General features: G+C 45.4%; 1 long non-coding RNA gene across 2 annotated transcripts in view; it reads right to left on the reverse strand.

Moving 5' to 3' along the window:
* Positions 1–18,991, reverse strand: part of LOC118684973 (uncharacterized) — a 435,555-nt gene that overhangs the window by 21,622 nt on the left and 394,942 nt on the right. For both annotated transcript variants that reach the window (XR_004979913.1, XR_004979914.1), the window contains exon 5: positions 2,026–2,221. This is a non-coding gene — a long non-coding RNA (uncharacterized LOC118684973). The remainder of the gene's footprint in view (positions 1–2,025; positions 2,222–18,991) is intronic.

The following is an 18,991-nucleotide window of genomic DNA, read 5'->3' on the forward strand; positions in this document are numbered from 1 at the left end:
AAGAATGCCAAATTATTGAGAGGCAATGGGGTAGGATTGCAATGCCATCTGTGATTTTCAGAGAAACTGGACTGCAAGTCTGCTTCAGAAGAAAAAAAGAAATATCCCAAACCAAAAAAACCCCAAACAACAACCAAAAAAAAACAATATAGGGAAAGTGCTGGGTAATTTGAAATTGCTCACTTGGCTCAAGTCTGAAGAATGGAAAAGTTGAACTAAAGAAATCCAGACACTGCAGCAAGAAAAAATGAAAAACATGACAAAAAAAATCCTACACGTCCGCAAGCCCCGAAAGCAGAACCCCCCAAAGTGGACCTTGATTAAAAATCTACAAAACCCCAGGCTTTGATATTAGCCAGGCCTGCAAGGCCCAGTCTCCTGCACATAAAACAAAAAATAAATTAAAACCAGCACAGCCTGAGATTTACTTAACAAGCCGAGTTCCAGCCTCTGCTCATGACCACTGCTTCCCCTCCTGGGCCCCGAGCTATAAAAAAAGCCCCTTGCATGTTCCTAGAGCTCATCTTCCTCAGGGTGAGGGTGAGAGCAGCTTCCTCTGCACAGTAGCACATGGAAAAATCTCCTTTTGCTGCTCCTTTTGCAGCCCAGGCCGGCAGGAGCCGTGGGCGGGATATGCCGTGCGTGCCTCTCCCTGCGGAGCGCGCTGGGGAAATGGACCTGGGACACAGCGACATTGCCCAGCACCTGTGCTTCCAAACAGGCAGTGGGTGCTCCTAAAGAAGCACCAGCCACGTGCTCATGCACCCCTCAAGGGCTACAAGGGGCCTGTATTTCTCTGTATTCCCTGTGCTTTAATGCTGATTATGCACCCTCTTTTAAACAGGCATGGAAGGGCCCACCAGAGTTACTCACTGCTGGTGTGTCAGATTCCTGAAGCATTTTAACTACCATCATACTCCCAGACCAAGGAGGCAATAGACTTCAAGTTAAAATGTTTACATTGTTCTCTACACATTAAAAAAGTAGTGAAAGAGCATTTCATGCAGGACAACAAAGCAGGCGAAAGTGCCCCAGCACAGCCACTAACTCCATCCCTTGGCACTCTTACCTGTGCCAGGGGAGTGGAGAGAAGCAGGGAAATACATTACTATTGGGGAATGCATTATTATTGGGGAATGCATTATTATTGGGGAATACATTGTTATTGGGGAATACATTATTATTGAGGAATGCATTATTATTGGGGAATATATTATTATGGGGGAATGCATTATTATTGGCTTCTGCTCACCAGAGACAGAGCCCAGTGTGTCTTTGGTCTCTGCACAGCCAAGTGAGACCTCTGAAAAACTTGCTCAGTGTCAGTGCTAATTAGTGGAGGAGGCAATCAAACATTCCAGCAACTGGGACCCCTGAAATGCTGCAGACAGGCAGCTCCCACCATGGCCCTCAACAAATGCTAATTCTCGTTAATGCCCACGGACTCTGGATCGCTGCAGCACTGGCAGGGATCACCATTAGCTGGGAGCTAATTAGCAATAAGTTGTAGGACTGGTTAAAGTTGCAGGGTGGCAACCAGATGCAAACCAGAGATGCACTGCTGGTGGTAATTTCCAGCACATTTTTGTGTAGAAGGAGCCTCTAAATAGCTGGAAGGGAAAGGAGTGACCAGAAAGGTTCCTGGGAATCCTCAGCAGTTCAGGGCACAGAGAACCAGCTCAAAACTGTTACAGACTGAGCCCACAAGCAGCACTTGGGAACCCCCAGCAGATTCCTGTGTTGGAGAGATGAAGCACTGAGAGGGATCTGTCCTCTCATAGCCAGGAACAGATCCTGCCCTGGGACACAGCAGGGCCTGGAGATATGTGCTGGTACTGCCTGGCATGTGCATGGCTAAAAATGCCCTGTGCTGCACCACAGCCCCTCTGTGAACTGTGCTCCCAGCCAGAGAGCTGGGCATTTGTAATGATAGCAATAAAAATAATAATGATGGAAAAAAGCCACTCTGGAAAGCAAAACCCAGGCCACTCCCTATTATAACAAATCACATTGGATGTTCCTTACCTGAAATTCCATGAGCAATTAGCAAACAGAATGCTCCACAAATGCCTCTATGCCCACTCTCCTTGTGGTGGTTTTGGCAGCCACATTCCCAGCCTGCAGTTTGCCATCCAGCTGCTTCCAAACCACAGCTTTTTCTTCTTTTTTTTTTTTTTTTCCCAATGAAGTTCATGGCAGTCAGTGTTTTACCACCTGCATGCTGGGGAAGAAAAAAAGCAATAAGGAGAGGATCAATATATACAGTGTGTTTATATTCAGTGAGAGCATGTTGCAGAGTGGGGAGCTGTGATGTGTGTGTTTGCATTGTCTGGAAAAGGATCCTTAGTGGCACTGCAGCTGGAAAAATTAATGTAAGAGCAGAAGACTGTCTTCAGTGACAAACTTTTCACTTGGTAAGTTACAGTTCTGTTGTAAGGAAATGATACCTTGGACTGCAACTAATCTGTGAGTCCCAGGAAAGGCAGATCACTGATTCTTCATCAGGACTGCATGACCTGATCTATAAAAATTTGGGCCTCAGCAGGAGGTTGTGGGAAAGTGTGATTTGCATTTCAATTTTTAGTCCACCATAACCTTTAAATCTTCCTGCAGCACTATCACAATGCAAGTTTTTGGTCTCAGTGTGCTCAAAACACATACCAAAAAATAAAAAAAATCCTGGTACAATGGCAGTCATTTGCTAATGGGACAGAAAGTAGCATTTATGTTCAAATTGTTTCACAGAGCACCATTACATCAGAGTCTTTCATCATTTTATGGGGAATCGAGTCCCCAGACAGCATCCTTGGGGACCCCATGTGGTGCTTGTCACAATCATTCCACTCGCACAAACACCCCGGCCCTTTCAATTTTTATCTGCCCAGAGCCCAGAATATGTTACATTACTTAGGTTTTGTTCTGTATGAAGAACTCACAACAAATAAAAGCCACTTCCCTGGCAAAATGAGCCTGTGAGTGCCGGTGAAGGGAATTTCAGGGAATTTTCCCTTTGCAGGAGGGGCAGCAGCTCTGCCATCCCTCCCGCTGACTGATGGCACCGCTCCAGCCCATCCTCCATGGAGCAGCCACCAGCACTGGCACTGATGGCAGGATGCTCACTTATTTCCCTAAAAAACTGTCTGGGTCAGGCTCTGAACCCCTGCACACGCTGCTGGAGATGAATTATTCATGGGCCAGGAGGGCTTCCCTGTGCCGCTGCTGAATCAGGGAGGAGGCTTTGCAGAGAGAGGGGGGAAAATCCATTTCCTGAGTCCTTTAGCCAAGGAAATGCTCCCTGAAACACTTGCAGCCTTTCACCCCAGTGCCAGAGGTGAGTCTCCATGGCCATCCTGGGGGCTTGGGAAGCCAACTGAGCCGAGTGCTCAGAGCCATGGAACACGGTTATCAATGTCCTGGCACAGCTCAGCTGCTTTTCCTTGCTCCACACCGAGCCAGGTTTTGTCCTGAAGAGCTGCACATGGCCACAAATTGAAATTTACATTTATTTTGGTGAGTGGATGCCTGCTTTCCTTTTTGTAGAATATTACTGCCACTTCCTCAGGCATGGTGAGATTCAGCAACCCTTTCTGGGAACATATTGTCCAGCTAACTGAGTTTCCAGGCTCCAGAGCTCAAAGCCCAAGGCAAGGGTGCAGGAGTGTGGGCACCACATCAACATCACAGGTGTTTCCAAGTTTTCTTCTGCTTTTGCTGTTTCTGGGGTTGGTAGCTTTCCAGTGGCTTGAGCAGAGAGAGGCTGAATGAGGGACATTTTTTGTACCTGTTTCTTAAAGGCACTTGCAATCCCTTTCCCGTGTGTGTTGCCATGTTGGGGCCCAGTGATTTGTTTCCTTGCTGGCATTGGCAAGATTGCAGCTCTTGGGCTGAACTTCCAGCCCAGCTGCTCCCCTGTAATGAATGGAAACCAGATCTCCACTGAAGGTTACAGCCCTTCCTGGAATGCAGGGTGAGGGTGCTGCTCCAGAAGGAGAAGTCACTCCTGTACCTGAGCACCTCTCTGCAGACACATTTCCAGGGGTGATTCTACAGGGCACTGAGACACTGAGCCAGGACATCCCCAAGAGTCACTTTTCAAAAGAGCTGCTTTTGCTCCACTGAGTGTCTGAGAGCCCAAGTTGGAATATGTAGGACTGAAAAAGCAGTCTGGTCCTGAACTTCCTGCTAAAAATAAATGAATAACAACCTTCACACGAAAGCAGGATAAATAATTTTTCTTTTCTTTCAGGACACGTGTTGAGAGCACAGAAAGCAGTCAGAAGTACAGCTTTTACCAACTGCTCTGCTGCTTAACATCTCTGGCATTCAAAACATACAACTTCTGTGTTTGTACTACATTTCCCTAACAGCTTACATCGAGGCCAAACACACAGCGTTCTGCAGAGGTCTTCTAAAATAAGCTTATTTAAAAGAGCAAGGTCAATGCCCAACACATGTCAGATTCTGTGAGCAGAAATCAAAGGGTTCGGGGCAAATGGGATATGTCAGGACTCGGTGGATTCCCATACCAGGCTCTTTTACCAGGTTCACATTGCTGCTGCCAAAACCAGTAACAATCTCATCATGTGGACTTCAGCTTTGGAAAAATGTCTGTAAAAATCCCAGTCTCTGCACATGGGCTACTCAGCTCAATAAAGAAAACTAACACACAGATAAAAGTGTTTATCTGGACATGCTATTTATTGTCCCTGTAACTGTGTTCTTCTTTTAATATGCTGATTCCATGCTTCAGCCCTAGGCTATATTAAAATCAAATTTAAAGCATTAGTGATGTAGTTAATTCCATTTATAATACGACCATCAAGTCAAGAGAAAAGAGAACGTTAGAAATATATATATATATGTGTAGATGGGTTTAAGAACTTTTTGAAAAAAAAAAAACAAAACAAAACATAGTTCCATTTTGATCTTTGCTTTGTTTTTTTTTTAATTAAAAGAGGAAAAGTTTTTCCTGTGTTCAGATAGAGTAACTCTGCCTGGTCTTTTAAGCCAGAATGATATTTGTGATTTCAATTAAAATATGCCATTGTCACTTTAGCCTCCCTCTTTGGTATTTTAAATTGATCCTAATGGCTTTGCCTTAAGTGATTTGCGTCCCGTAGTGAATCCCTGTCACTTACAGCACCTCCCACTATTGCCCTCCCGAACAATCACTCCCGATAATCGCTGCTTCCCCTTCTCCCGGCGCTTCGCCGCTGCTTCAGGCTGCGAACTGTTGGCTCTTCACCATCTCTAACTCAGGGCTCGGCCAGGCACGGAAAAGAGGGACCAGAGCTCCTTGGGGAAGGCCGAACTGGTGGCTCCGGAGCGGGGGCTGCGTCTGTCCCGAGGGCAGGAAGGGAAGAGTGGGTTTGGATTGTGACCTCCCCATCCTTAGAGTGGGGCCGGAGAGGGGCTCACCCTGCCCCAGAACTCTGGGAGATGGAGAGCATCCCAGGGAAACCTGCCCAGGAATGCCCAACTCCCACTCTCCGAGGCTTCCCCCGGAGAGATGCCACCAGCAGAGCCCCTCCGGGTCTGTCTGGGAGCTGCCCCTGCCCCTCTCCTGTCCCTCCGCGCCGTGGTGGGGACCAGGAGCCCTCTCCTTCTCACAGGAGCATCCTGTCTCCTTTGCCTTTCATGGATCTCATTATTAATTGAAGAATCATTTAGTTTGCATAATTGTCCTCTGCCATACATAATTCCAACCTTTCTCTTTAAATTGGCTTATTAAACTAAATACAGTCTTCTGGTTTTGTGGCTCCAGCTATCAAAGCTTCCTAGATGGACAGCCAGGGTGATGGGAAGAAAAAAACCAAACTAATAATATTAGGGAGCGTCCTTTTATGTACATTTATGAGATCTACCAGCAGGTGACTCCATTCTAAAATATCTGTATTTTCATAAAACAAAATGCTTTCTTTCCTACACCCTGAACATTGTCACAATGCCCCCCTCCATAAGATTTAGCACTCTGAAAAAAACAGTGTTAAATAAATAGCACTTTTGCTTAAGCTATGAACTATTTCTTTTTGAATAACACATGAAATTGAATTAGAGAGATTCAGGGATTTCCAGAACAGCCTGATGTGTTCCTGTCTAATCAGACCTGATTAATTCAAATCAAACTGCAAACCTCAGTTTTATTTTGCTTTAAAAACTCCAGCTCAACAACAAATCAGCAGTATGTAGATATCACAGAGGCAGTTAACAGGAAAGCCTACATATACCGAGCCTCATAGAGTCAAACGGATATGATTAAACATTTGGCATCATTTATTAATATTTTATATATTCAAATATATACAGAGGGGATGGGACCAGTCAGGTAGATGCTCTTCACCAGGGACAATTATATTTATGCCTAAGAAAAGCAGATCCAGCTCAGGTGTCAAAGGATGTTTCTTCAAAATAGAAAAATTATGAACAAATAGCAGGGTTATGTGGGAGGGTTTGTAACACAGAACTGCACTAAACCATGCAATGATCTACACAGATAATCAAAGCGCTCCCGCCATGCCGAGTGCAGCAGAATAAATTAAGATAAAACAAAATAAAACAATCCCACAAATGCAAGATTGCAAATGCAAAAGAGGCCGCCGTGCAAGAGGTATTCAGAGATTTACTGAGCCACTACTGCAGCGCAAGGCACACTCAGAGAGGCTCCCAGACCTGACCAGTTTAATCCACATCAGAGCAGGGACACGCAGGGTCGGGAGGCTGACTGGGTTTGGGCACTGGGCACAGCTGTTTTCCTTAGGTGCAATCCCCTTGTCACTGGTGGTGGCACTTTGCATTTGCTGTGTGGCAGCATATGTGCTTGCCACATTGGGGACCCATTATATCCCTTCAGCCTCCAGCCACTTCCCTTCCCTTCTCGTTAGCTGTGTGTCCATATATCCTTCCACACTCCTGCTGCATGGCAGGGCCTGCTCTGTGCCCCCTCTGCCTGCTCCCAGATTAAAGCCATCTGTAAGTGGGGCAGAATTATTCTATGCATTGCCAAATTTGCATACATATATGCACATCTGTAAATATATATATATATATATATACACACATACACAGACATGCTCTGTATGGAGTCATGTCTGTTCCATCACTAACCTGCTCAGAAATATTTTTGATACCAGGGAAAGCTGACAGAGATGAGGAAAAGCTGAAGAATATCCAAGGAAATCTTTCAAACTAAAAGTGAAGGTGTAAAAAGGGGAGGGGTTGGACTCTATGTGCACATGTCAGGCTCTGCAAAGAAACCCATGGTTCTGCCCAGCACAGCCCCATTAGTCCATGTGGAATTGTTGGCTTGCAGGTGAATCAGTACCTGCCCAGACAGGCAGCTCCATGTTTCTGAGGCTTTGCACTCACAGTGGCACGGCCAGGACCGACTGCAGGCCCAGCCTGGCTCAGTGCGGGGTCACTGCACACAACAACAGTTAAGAAGAAATTGGGTTGATGTCTCATTTTGTGTGGCACTGCCGCACTGCTAACTCCAGACACACAGGGATGTGTCATGTGACATACCAGGATGCTGGCACAGAGGGAAACCTCTCCAGTGTGGGCAGATGAGCTTGCCCAGCAAAGGCCCCAGCTGAGCAGTGCCCGAGCCCAGTGGAGGCTCTTCCTTGGGCTTCTTGCAGCCAGGACAGAAACAGTCCCAGATAAAAGAGCTCTGCACTCCATACACTAAAGAACATTACAAATGTGAGAGCCTCTGATGCACATTTTCATAGCTATAACAATGTCCTCATGACCAGGATTCAGGTAAAGCCAGCTCTACCCCTCATCCCCCTCCAAGTAGAGCATCCCATGCTTTGGGAGCTTCTCACCTGGACTCATGGATACAAGCCAGTCTGGCAGAGAGGCCCCTGGAGACATGCAGATCCACATTTAGCTTTTTATTTCCACAGCTATGATCAAGTTTAAAATCAAAATTTCCACTCATAATAAACCTCCAAACTCTAATTAAACTGGTTCTTTCAAACAAACAAACAAACAAACAAAACCGAACAACAAAAGAGGAAAAACTATTCGGCTTTGATCTGCTTCTTTTTCATTAAATACATCCTTTAGCATTTTCTAAAAGTCTCTCCTCCCAAGGAAGCAATCACAAAAACCCATTAAGGCTATTTTTATACCATGGTGAGAACACTGAATTACCTTCCTGATGTAGCTCCTGTGTGGGTAAGTGACACAGCCAAGGCTAGGTCTGCATGTCCCAAACACCTGCTGGGCTTTGCTGCTTCTCCAAGGCAGCAGTTGGGAAAACGCTGTTCCAGCCATGGCTGGGGTGGGTTTCATCCCAGGGAACACCATTCCTCTCAACAGCCCAATCCTCCAGCAGAGGATTGCCTTGCTCAGCAACAGGTCAGGCCAGAAAAATCCCTCACTTCCAGGCTCCCTGAGTACCAGTGATGGGGGACAAACCACCCCTGGCTTTCTCTGCAGCCCCATTACATTAATTAATGGCACTGCATAACAAAATACTGTGACAACTAAATTCTTTCCTAAGTCAGAATGCTTCTAGACATGTCCCTCCAGTCTCCCACACTCTGTTACACACAAACAGGAAAAAGACCAAGGACGACCCAAAATTCAGGGTAAATTTGGTCTTTTCTCTGAGGCAACTTTGTGAATCAGCACAGAACAGTCTGCTCACTTTTGGACAGAGAGAGAGAACATCTGCAGGTCAGCCAGAGACAGGTTTTCCACTGGTACCTGTTGCTGCAGGAAAATTCCCAGCTGGGTCAGGAGAGGTGAAAGGATGGAAAATGCCTGTCCGGTTAACGTAAATAGTTACACTATGCACATACATTTCGTGCCATCCCACTGCCCTCGGCACCGCCAGGAATGTTAAGGAGGTGGGAGGCCCCTCTGAGGAGGGCGGTGTCCACAGCTCACGGCAACGCCTCCAAGGAACAGCCTGGGGGAAGATTTTGACTTTTTACCTGTGGCCATCCCTGGCAGAGTGGCTGATGCTCAGCGCTGCAGTGGTGACAGAGCACCCGGAGGCTGCGCAGGTCCTGCTCGGGGGGAACGAGCTGAGGATGCTGAGCTCTCCTCTCTGTGCTCTGCACGTGTGAAACATTCTGTGCTCCTCCCTATCAACAGAAAGGTGCTGCCTCTTGGGTGATTTCTGTTCAGCTGCCCCCAGCCACGCCACAGCAACAAAAACTTTGCAAACTCCTTGGTACTGAAGCTACAACCTGTAACCCGGGCCGAGGTTTTATCAGCCGTGAGATCAGAGGGGAGCAGCCCTTGTAGTACATGAATGGCCAGCTCAACTGCTCGGAGAAAGGAGCTGATTCACGCTGCCAACGCTGGCTCTTACACAGATAATAAACTAGACTGGCCTTTCTCCTGACATCACACTTCAATCAAAAACTTTCTCGCAAAATGTCACTTTCAAAGTTGCAGCTTAAAAAAAAAAAAAAAAGAAAAAAAAAGAAAAAAAGTCTTTATAAAAAATTCATGGCCACAATGATCTGATAATGCAGCTTTCTGATACCAGCAGATGTTTTGTCTAACATGTTCCCTGAAGCTGTACTCTGTGCCTTCATATCTTTCATTTCCAGTTGCTATCTGCTGACTGTGGGATGTCATGTACGTACCCTATAGCGATGCGCAGCCATCGCAGCTCACACCGCCGCACGTAATGAGCTGCACAAGATGCTTGTCGCAATAACTCCGCACTTCCCCGACCATATGGAACACAACACTCCAAAGCCCACAGACACTTTTTTTTATTACAGTTCAGATCCTTAAAACATAATCTGTGTGATGTCTAGTGAATGTACGTGAAGAGCTGCTGAAAACAAAGTTAACACTTGTTCACATCATCTGTTACAAATGTCCAATTTGGGACAATAAATTTCTTCGGAACCTGTTCTTTTGCTGACTCGTTGCTTTATCTTTTTTCTCTTTCTCTCACGTCGTTTTTTTTATGAACTATGCATATGTATTAAATGGGATTTGTTGTCCCTAGATACCAATTTGCATAAAGTGCAAGCCATCATTGGTTGGAGAGAAGCAAATTACTTCTCCAGCAAGATCACACTTCTTTTTTTTTTCTTCTTTTTCTTTTTTTTTTTTTTTAATTTTAACAAACCGCAGGCAGAGGCTGTTAACAGCACTTAGCCAGATATGCAAAGTATCACTTTTCTCAAAAGCAGCTTGATCAATGAGCCAAAAAAAAAAAAAAAAAAAAAGAAAGAAAGGAATTATTCAGTTAAGTACAATGTAGAAATGTCCCAAGACTGAAGCCGTTCACCTGTAACTTGAGCTGCCTGATTCCCAGTAAAAGACAACCCTGGCATGGCTTAGCACACAGGACACAAAGCAGAACAGCCCAGATGACCAGAGCCTGTCAGGATCACTATTCCATCTTCCCAGTGTTCCTACAAGTCCCAAGAGTGCTGGTTCTTTCACATGTTGCAGAAGCCCCTCCTGCTCCTCCACATCCCACAGATTTACTCATGTTAGGCTCTCCTGCAGGGCTGTGCTAACACAGGCTTGAAACACCTGTCCAATGCCCTCCCCTCCTTGTTCCCTGGCCCAGGGATGTCAGCTGCCATCCCAGCAGGTCTTGGACAAGGACAATCTCCTTGATTCCCTTCTGCTCTTCCTTACACACACCTGGGACACACTGGCAGGAGCCTGAACTTGTAGGAGGTGACAGATTCCCAGGTTCAGAGCAGCCCTGCAGGAGCCCTCTGCCCCTGGCAAAGAGGAGAGACAGAGGAGGGGATTTCACAAATTCTTCAGGAATCAGATTACCTAAGCAAAGCTGTGGTGCACAGGATGATGCACAAGAGCACCAGCCCACCACTAAAAGGATTTGCAAGCCAGGAGCCAGGCTCAGTTGAAAAGTGTGAGAGAGTAAAATCACCAAAGGGAACAGCAAAGGAAGTTGAGCTGCAAAGTTTCCAGCTAGGTCTGAACTTCCCAAGAATTTAGTGCTGGGAAATTTCTGGGGGTGCTGGGGAGGAGAAGTCCTCTCTAAAGAGAATAATTTCTTCTACTGAGCTCTCTAAAAATGACTGCAGGGTCTGTCTCTCCCTAAACATTCACTCAGAATTCAAACCCAAATCCATCAATAGATGTGTTTGGATTATGTTACTTCTGCGTTTAATGGACAGATGATACTCTCTCAAGAGTGGTTCCTGGGATCACACAGAACACTGGTAATTAATTACAGACATAGACAGGTGATCTGGGCGCTGGTGGTGACTTGAGGTGTCTCTGAGGGAGCTGTGGGTGCCAAAAGAACAAATGAGGACCCAGGGTGTGGAAATTCTCAAGAGAGAGTCTGTATTTCCTCACTACCTTTAGCATCTATTCAAAGACACACAAATACCCACAGATTTTATGCTGTGTGATGATTTGAAGGTGAAAGGAATAGTTTCTGTCTGCAAAAACTATTGGCAACTTCCTGCAGCTCTTGCAAAAAGGCTAAAATACCATGATTTCACACATCTCTGCTATTAACGTGAGCTGCTTTGCTTCTGTGTTTATATTTGTCACATTTAAAAGGAATAAAATAGAGTTTAAAAGAAGATCCTGACTCCCAAACGAGCACAAAAGCACAAAGAAGTCATGCAAAGATTATTGAGAAAAACTCACAAGAGGGAATTAAGTGGAGGCTTTGAAAATGGGGCTTTTTTTTCACAACCAAGGGCACTGTTAACCACTGGAATCACCGTGGGACCAGGAGAAATCCTGCTTGGGCCACTCCCTCAGATGGAGAGAAGCACATGGACCTTGTCTCTCTAAAGCTGCTGCAGGACAGGCAGGAAGCTTTCCCAGGCTTCTCTCACTGGAAAGCCCCAGAACACTCACCTGGCAGCACAAAGGCTGCTGTGGGTGTCTCAGTGCAGGAGCATCCACAGCCCAGCCCAGCCCAGCCCATCCCTCTGGATTCAGATGTAGCCAAAGGAATCCATTGCTAAGCTGAGCTGAGCCCTGCCCGTGAGACCAGAGCTTGGTAACATGATCATGGGCTCCTGCTGCAGCAATTCCACATAAATCCAGCCTTGGAAAGAGCAGTAGCAAAAAAAAAAAAAAAAAAAAGTGTTTTTCTCCTTCCTTATCTGTACCCACTCCATTTTACCTAAGGCTCCCTATTAGCTCAGCTGGTGATGTCACTTACTCCACTGGAACCTGTTATCATGGCAGATTCCTCACAGGATTTTCTGTTTTGCCAGCGTCGCTCTTTGTGCAATGTTGTATTTCATTCCATTAGATAAAGGGTTAAGGAATTCACATTTTACCCATATAGACTAAGTTATACTCCCTGTGGGTTGCTGGCTTCCCATTGGCTGGAACAATGACCTTGGAAACAGACAAAAATGATGCATTGTTGCAATAAATATTATAGCTTGCACCTGTTTCTAATTAAGTCTGCCAAACAATTTCAGAGATACTGAAAAGAGAAATGTGTTGGCTTCTAATCGGGTGTTCTTTGCTGTTTGATCTGGATTTTTCAGCCCCCCATATGACCTCGCCTTCTTGGTTCTTGTTTTTCTTTTTCTTTTCGGACTTGTAGAAAAGCACAAGATTGAAAAAAATCTTCTGAAAGAGGAACATCTCGGCCTAAAATCAATTGAAACTAAAAACCTGAAAATTGATGGATTTGCACCAGGGCTGAAAACAGTTTATGGCAGGATACCTCAGAAATCTCTAGTATGGATTCTTGGTTTCATAGGTCTATTCTGGCCTTCTCCTTTTCCTTCACCTCCTCCTTCTCCTCTCACCTCTTTTAAACTTCAAAACTCGAAACAATCCCTATTAGCAATCGGGATCAGGATCACTGGGAAGCTGGAGGTTTTTGCTGCTGGACTTCAAGATGTTGGAGAAATAGATGAGGAAGGATTTTCCTGCTAACACTCCCCAAGGAAATGCAAAGGGAGCAGTGGTGCCTTTGCCTTCCAGAGTGAAGGACACCTTGGGAAGGCTCTGGCAGTCACTGCTGTTTGATGCCTGCTCTAAGATCCAGCTCCATGGACAAATGCAAACATGTGGCAAATGCAGCCTCTTCTCCTTAACAGAAGAAGTAAGGAAATAAGGAATTACTATTATCTCCCTTTGGCAAACGGAGACTGGAAGCCAGAGCTCAGCCAACACTTCTGGCTGTCAGTGACAGAAGCTGCCCAGTCCCTTTCGTCCCTGTGGGATCCCTTTCCTCACGCTGGGATAAGCATTTGTGCATCTGTATTTTGGAACTGACTGAGGAATTTATCCATCTGAAAACTAATCCAGGAAGAAAAAAACCCCAAACAACAGAGTTTTTATTTCAGCCACATCAAGTTCCTGATTTTAGTTTGCAGGCAGCCTGGAGGGGTGGGACTGAGCAGCCAGGGCAGAGGGAATGCTGTGCAGGAATTTTGGATGGAATTACATGTTGTGACCTCAAAAAGACAATGTGGGTCTCCAGAACCCACAGATGCCTCTGTCTGATGTAAATGTCACCCACCTCCCAACCCAGCTGAGGTTTGCTGCCTGGGCACCCTTGCTGTGAGCCACACAAGAGTTCTTGTGCATGGGCAATGGGTCTCAGACGTCTGGTGGAATTAACTGAGCCTCTGCCCAGCCAGAAATGAATTATTTGGGGGTGGAGGCTGCAAGGGGATTTCAGCAGCCATACTAATGAAGGTGGGATCAGACAGGTTTAAAATAAGCATAGATGGGAAGGGAAGGGAAGGGAAGGGAAGGGAAGGGAAGGGAAGGGAAGGGAAGGGAAGGGAAGGGAAGGGAAGGGAAGGGAAGGGAAGGGAAGGGAAGGGAAGGGAAGGGAAGGGAAGGGAAGGGAAGGGAAGGGAAGGGAAGGGAAGGGAAGGGAAGGGAAGGGAAGGGAAGGGAAGGGAAGGGAAGGGAAGGGAAGGGAAGGGCTCAGCCTGTGTGGTGGGATGATGCACTGCATCAGGATTATGGCAAGAGTTTTTTCCAGGAGGAGAGACGGAACTACAGAGATATTTTGCAGGGTTAGCACGTCTTCCTCTGTCTGATACACTCTCTCTCCTCCACTTTTCCCTCGGTGGCAGGTAATAAAATGCCTGCTGGTACCCCCCATGACTGGAGGTACCCACAGAGTGGTTCAGCCCATCGTGAGTGCTGTGCCAATCATTTAACAATTCCCACGGCTGCCTTTGTGAGAAGCCTCTCTCTTAAGCCTCTGGTTTAAGAATTTAGAGTAATCATGTAAAAATGATACCCCTGTGCTCTATGATCCGCTGAATCTCACTAATGCCGGATCCCAGAAGAGGGCTTATTAATGAAAAGATGCAATGCCTCTCTCTCTGCTCATGTTTCACATGAATATCTCTCATGGATTCGGCAGTAAAGCGCACTGCTGATAAAGTGAGTATAATGAACCTCCGTGCTCCACGAGAATGGAATCTCAGACTGATGAAGTGGTTACCTGCTCCACTTCCCAGCACAATGGCAGGCTCCAGAGGCACGGGGAGAAGCACCCGGCGGCTGCGGGAATAGCGGTGCAGCACCGCCAGCTCCCAAATCCGGGCTCTGCTCTGCCACCGATGCCTTCGGCTGTGTCAAGAGATCAGGAGTTTGGAAAGGAGGAGTTTGTAATTAGCTGAGAGAAATGAAATTATGTTTTACTGTAAATCACTGAGTCAACAGACAAAAGGAGGGTTTTAAAGGGACAGCAGCACCTTGAGGCTACTCTGTGTCCTTCCGACATCACACAGGAGTCAAAAACCCCGCCGGCTCTCGCCACTTCAACAGCTTCCCAGCAAGGACGAGCACCAAGTGTTCTGCAAACAGCAGGATCCTGTTTCCAGCCCCTGATATCTCACTAATTTTCAAGAAGTCACTGAAAATACTCTCAAGTAGTGCATCTGTCCTGAACCTCCTCTGCTAACAGCAGCGGATTCTGCCATTGAGAATTTCAAATTGTTATAAATCCTTTTGCTGTAGCTGCTTGAAAACAAACAAGCAAAGCAACCCCCTACACTAACAAGAAGAAAGATGGATTCCATGTCTATCCATGGGAAAAGAAAGTATGTGACTACCCAGAAAGCACTGTGAGGCAAAGAAAAGGACCAGGTAAAACACAGCAGGGCAATCAGGCTCTATATTTCTCTGAGGCCCTCTGTGATTTATGATTTCCATTAAAGGGAACACATGCCTTACAAATTACCCCTAATCCTAGCATCAGTAGGATGGTATAGGACAAGCAACAAGAGTCTGGAAGGTGTCACTGGAGTATCCCAAAACAACCACAGAGACCAGTGTCAAGTCCAACAACCAGACTGTAGCTGCTCAGTGCACCTCTGATACTCGGCTCACCTTTGCAAAGCCAGCCCCATGCAGCAAAATCCAAACTTCCCAAACCTTCTGAACATGGAAAACTATCAAGAGATCACAGCACTGAAGAACGAACAGAATCCCATCTCAAACCCCAGCTGTCATCCTCTGCATGTCACCAATCCATGGAAAAGGGAGCAGTGTCCCTCACTTTGAGGGGATTCTCTGGTTACAGAGAGCTCAAACGCCCTAAAACTCGGCAGAGCCTTAAAGCAGGAGCTGTATTTTGCTCAAGTACCTTGGGCACAACACCCTGTATTATTCATTCCTAAATACCCCATATGTGTTGTCTTTAGAGAGGGAGGCAGCCACACCACCTTTCTGTGTGTGCTTTCCTCCCTTGGCTTTTACATTTCTTCCACACACAGAATGTACTTAACTCACTGCTTATTGAATGAAGGATTAGTATTATTTTCCTTCCTCCAGTGAACTTTGTTTCACTTCATCCTGCATACATTTGGCTGGGCTGTGTTTTCCTGCCAGCACACCACTGTTCAGCAAACTACCGTGCTTAAGGCCAGCCAGCTAACACAGTGATTCCTTTTTACTCCCAAGGAGTGTTTCCGTAATCACGGCTGTGCTGGGGGATGAATGACAGCTTACACCAAGAAGCACAAAATGCACTTCCAGAAGCTTTGCTGAGCTGGGACAGAGCTAAAGCAGCTTCAAGCTGCCAAGACATTCGAGACATCCAGAGGAAGACACATTTGGAAATAGAGCCTGCTCCTTAGCTCCTCTGCTAGCACAGCCACTGACCAAGGACTGGGAAGGGAGCAACTTCCCCATCCTCTCTTTTCTGTGCTGTCACATCTCACCTCGGGCCAGACTGTGAGAAAAAATTAGAGAAAAACTAATAGTAACAAATAGTTATATTTATACTATTAGTATAAAACTAATAGTAACACATTGCAATGGTTCTGTATTTACAGTCTCTCTTTGTTGTTGTTGTGGTTAAGATTGGTTATGTTGCAAAGAGAAAAGAAGAGTTTCTTTCCAACTCTTGGAAAACCAAGTTGGAAGTTCCTGTTCACATCACTGCAGCAATGCAGGCTTCTCTGGTGGAAGTGCTTTCTTTTTCTTGTGGAATTATACCTCAAGGCCTGCTAGGTAGTTCCTCTCTTTGTTCCTGTGAGCCAAGATCATGCTATGCCATGCTTATAATATAACCTCACACTAGAAAGAAGATTACAAAGGGGGCAAAATGCCCTCGAGGGTTCCCCTTTATCAGAACCTTCCCTGTCAGTTTGCCTTCTCATTTCCTGAGCTCTTGTCTGATTATTAGTGTACTGACAGAATAAAAATAACCTCATATTCCTACATGAATCATAAATAAAACCCTTTTATTTCATCAAAGAGGCTGGCAGGTTTATAGTCCTTTGCAATGCATGCACGATGTGAATGACATACCTTTAATTTTGCTGACAAGCTTGTCGGGGTCCTAATGAAAAAGAGTGAAAAGTGGGTGACTTCTCTAAAGGTTTAGCAGTTGCTTTTTGGTGAGGATATATATTTCACCTTGCCACTGTAATCAAGGAGCCAACTGATCTTGGAAATGAACTCTTCAATTACAGTCCACTACTAACTCTTCAGGAATGCCTCGGCAACAGTACCACAGTGATTATTGCTGATATTACACATTAAAGCAACCTGGGGGGATAAAAGAGGGGGAAAAGGGGAAAGAAAACCGCAGCAGCATCTGTGGTAGAGCTACAGGTATCAGGGTGCATCAGCAACGACCACATTCCACATTTTGGTCATTCTGGTTTTATATCCCTGCTGTACACCAGCCAGTAATAAAATCACCATTCCCACCTGGATGTGGATGGTTACATATTCCTCCCCATTTGTTCAAGCAGACACTTTGCTTTTAGAAACCAATATCAAGAATGGTAGAGGATACCTTGGGATAACCCTACTAAAAAGGAGGGAATAGTGCAGAGTATTCTTTTAGGTGTCTCTGACAAACAGGCTTCCTGAAAAAGGTTGCACAAAGAAAGAAAGGTCCAGGCACACAAAAAACAGGCACAGCACAATCAGAAAATCTTTCCTATTCGGACTCTTGCGCAGGGTTAAAAGGTTAATTGCTCTCAAAAGAGGGAAGCAAACAGTTAAAAAAATATGTTTTTAGTAGTGTTGAGAGTTCTTTCCCCTTCTTCTACACATCCTTTCTTATTTCTCCTTTATTTTTTCTGTCTCCTATTTTGCTCATGTAAAAGTCAGGAAGAACACAAAGCCCCATGTTTGCTTTCTGACCACAAACAAACCGTCAAAGCCACAACCATTTTTCCCTTCATAAAAGATTCCTGCTTCTTTTGGAAGTGTCTCAGGTCTTCACTCAATAATTCTGAACGAAATTAAGGGAATATGACAGCTTTATTTGATCTCTTGGAGCTTATCCTTCTTTTTTGGTGGCAATTCCTGTCTTTAGCAACACCTCATCAGAGAAAGTTTGGGACTTGGTGAGTCATACTGGCCTGATGGATACTCTTTTCTGATTTTTTTTTTTTTTTTTTTTGTTTTGTTTTGTTTTGGTGGGGATTCAGAGGTGGGGATGCTGAGAGAGAAAATGAGAGGGACATAACTAAGGTCATCTGAGCAGAGAGACAGGATTGTGCATACACAGGGAGGTGGGACAGAAAAAGGGAAAATAATATGGACACTGGTTTCCAGATTTCTGTCTTGACAGTATTTTACAAGATTCCAGAGCTGCACTTTTAATTTTCATTACTTTCCATCTTCCTTTGATAAGCTCAGGAGCAGTATCTAATTTTATTAGGAGCTCTTCATCAAACGTGGATATCTTCCTTCCTCCAGGGATTCCCTAGCCACAAAAACATCAGGTTCTGTGAAACATTAGTTAATCCCAGTTAGAGTTACTTGACCCTATCAAGCTAAGAAATAAATTTTACTCTTCATGAGAGTCCTACTGTTTACACTTGAGACAAAATTCTTAGATCTCAAAGTTTTCAGAGGAAAAACATATTTCATAATGCCAGAAAACTAGCCTTAAAGACCTGGGCCATAGAGGCCTGAAACTGTTTCTTATTTCAAATTAAATATACAGACAGACTTCCTCCTGACTGTGCCTGACACCAGGGCCTGATTTTCTTGGCATAAAACCCAAAAGGGTGAGGGCAGGAGCCACATCCAGTCCCACATTGCTACCTCTGGCCCTCAGCCTTCCCCATGCAGCTGCTCACAGATGGAGCTGGTGAGAATCAAAGCTCTTCTCCCTGCCCAGGGCAGAACAAACTCCTCAGCAGGAGCTCAGGGTTTGGTGAACCTTTCAGAGGGTTTTGGTTGGAAGTGACTGACCCAGCAGGAAGGTGCTGCTGGCAACCAGCACAACTCCAATGCTTTGGAGAACAGGACCAGCCACTCTGGCTGCAGTGCTGTCACTTGTTCAGCTGTTTGCAGTGTAAGGTCTTGCTAGAAAAGGTTAAAAAAAAGACTCATATACTCCAAAATTATCAGTTTGTTATCACTATTAATAATACTTTACAATACTTAACATGCTACTTTTCATCTTCAAAGCACTTTGCAAATATTAATTAATCCTCACAGTCTGCCTGTGGGGTAAGCAAGTGCTGCTGCTCCCAGAGCTGAGGCACAGGGTTAGCTGATGTTCTCAAGTCCAGAGGGTCAGGATCAGCCTCTGCACATCCTGCTC

The sequence above is a fragment of the Molothrus ater genome, chromosome 3, assembly GCF_012460135.2.
Source record: "Molothrus ater isolate BHLD 08-10-18 breed brown headed cowbird chromosome 3, BPBGC_Mater_1.1, whole genome shotgun sequence".
NCBI lineage: Eukaryota > Metazoa > Chordata > Aves > Passeriformes > Icteridae > Molothrus > Molothrus ater.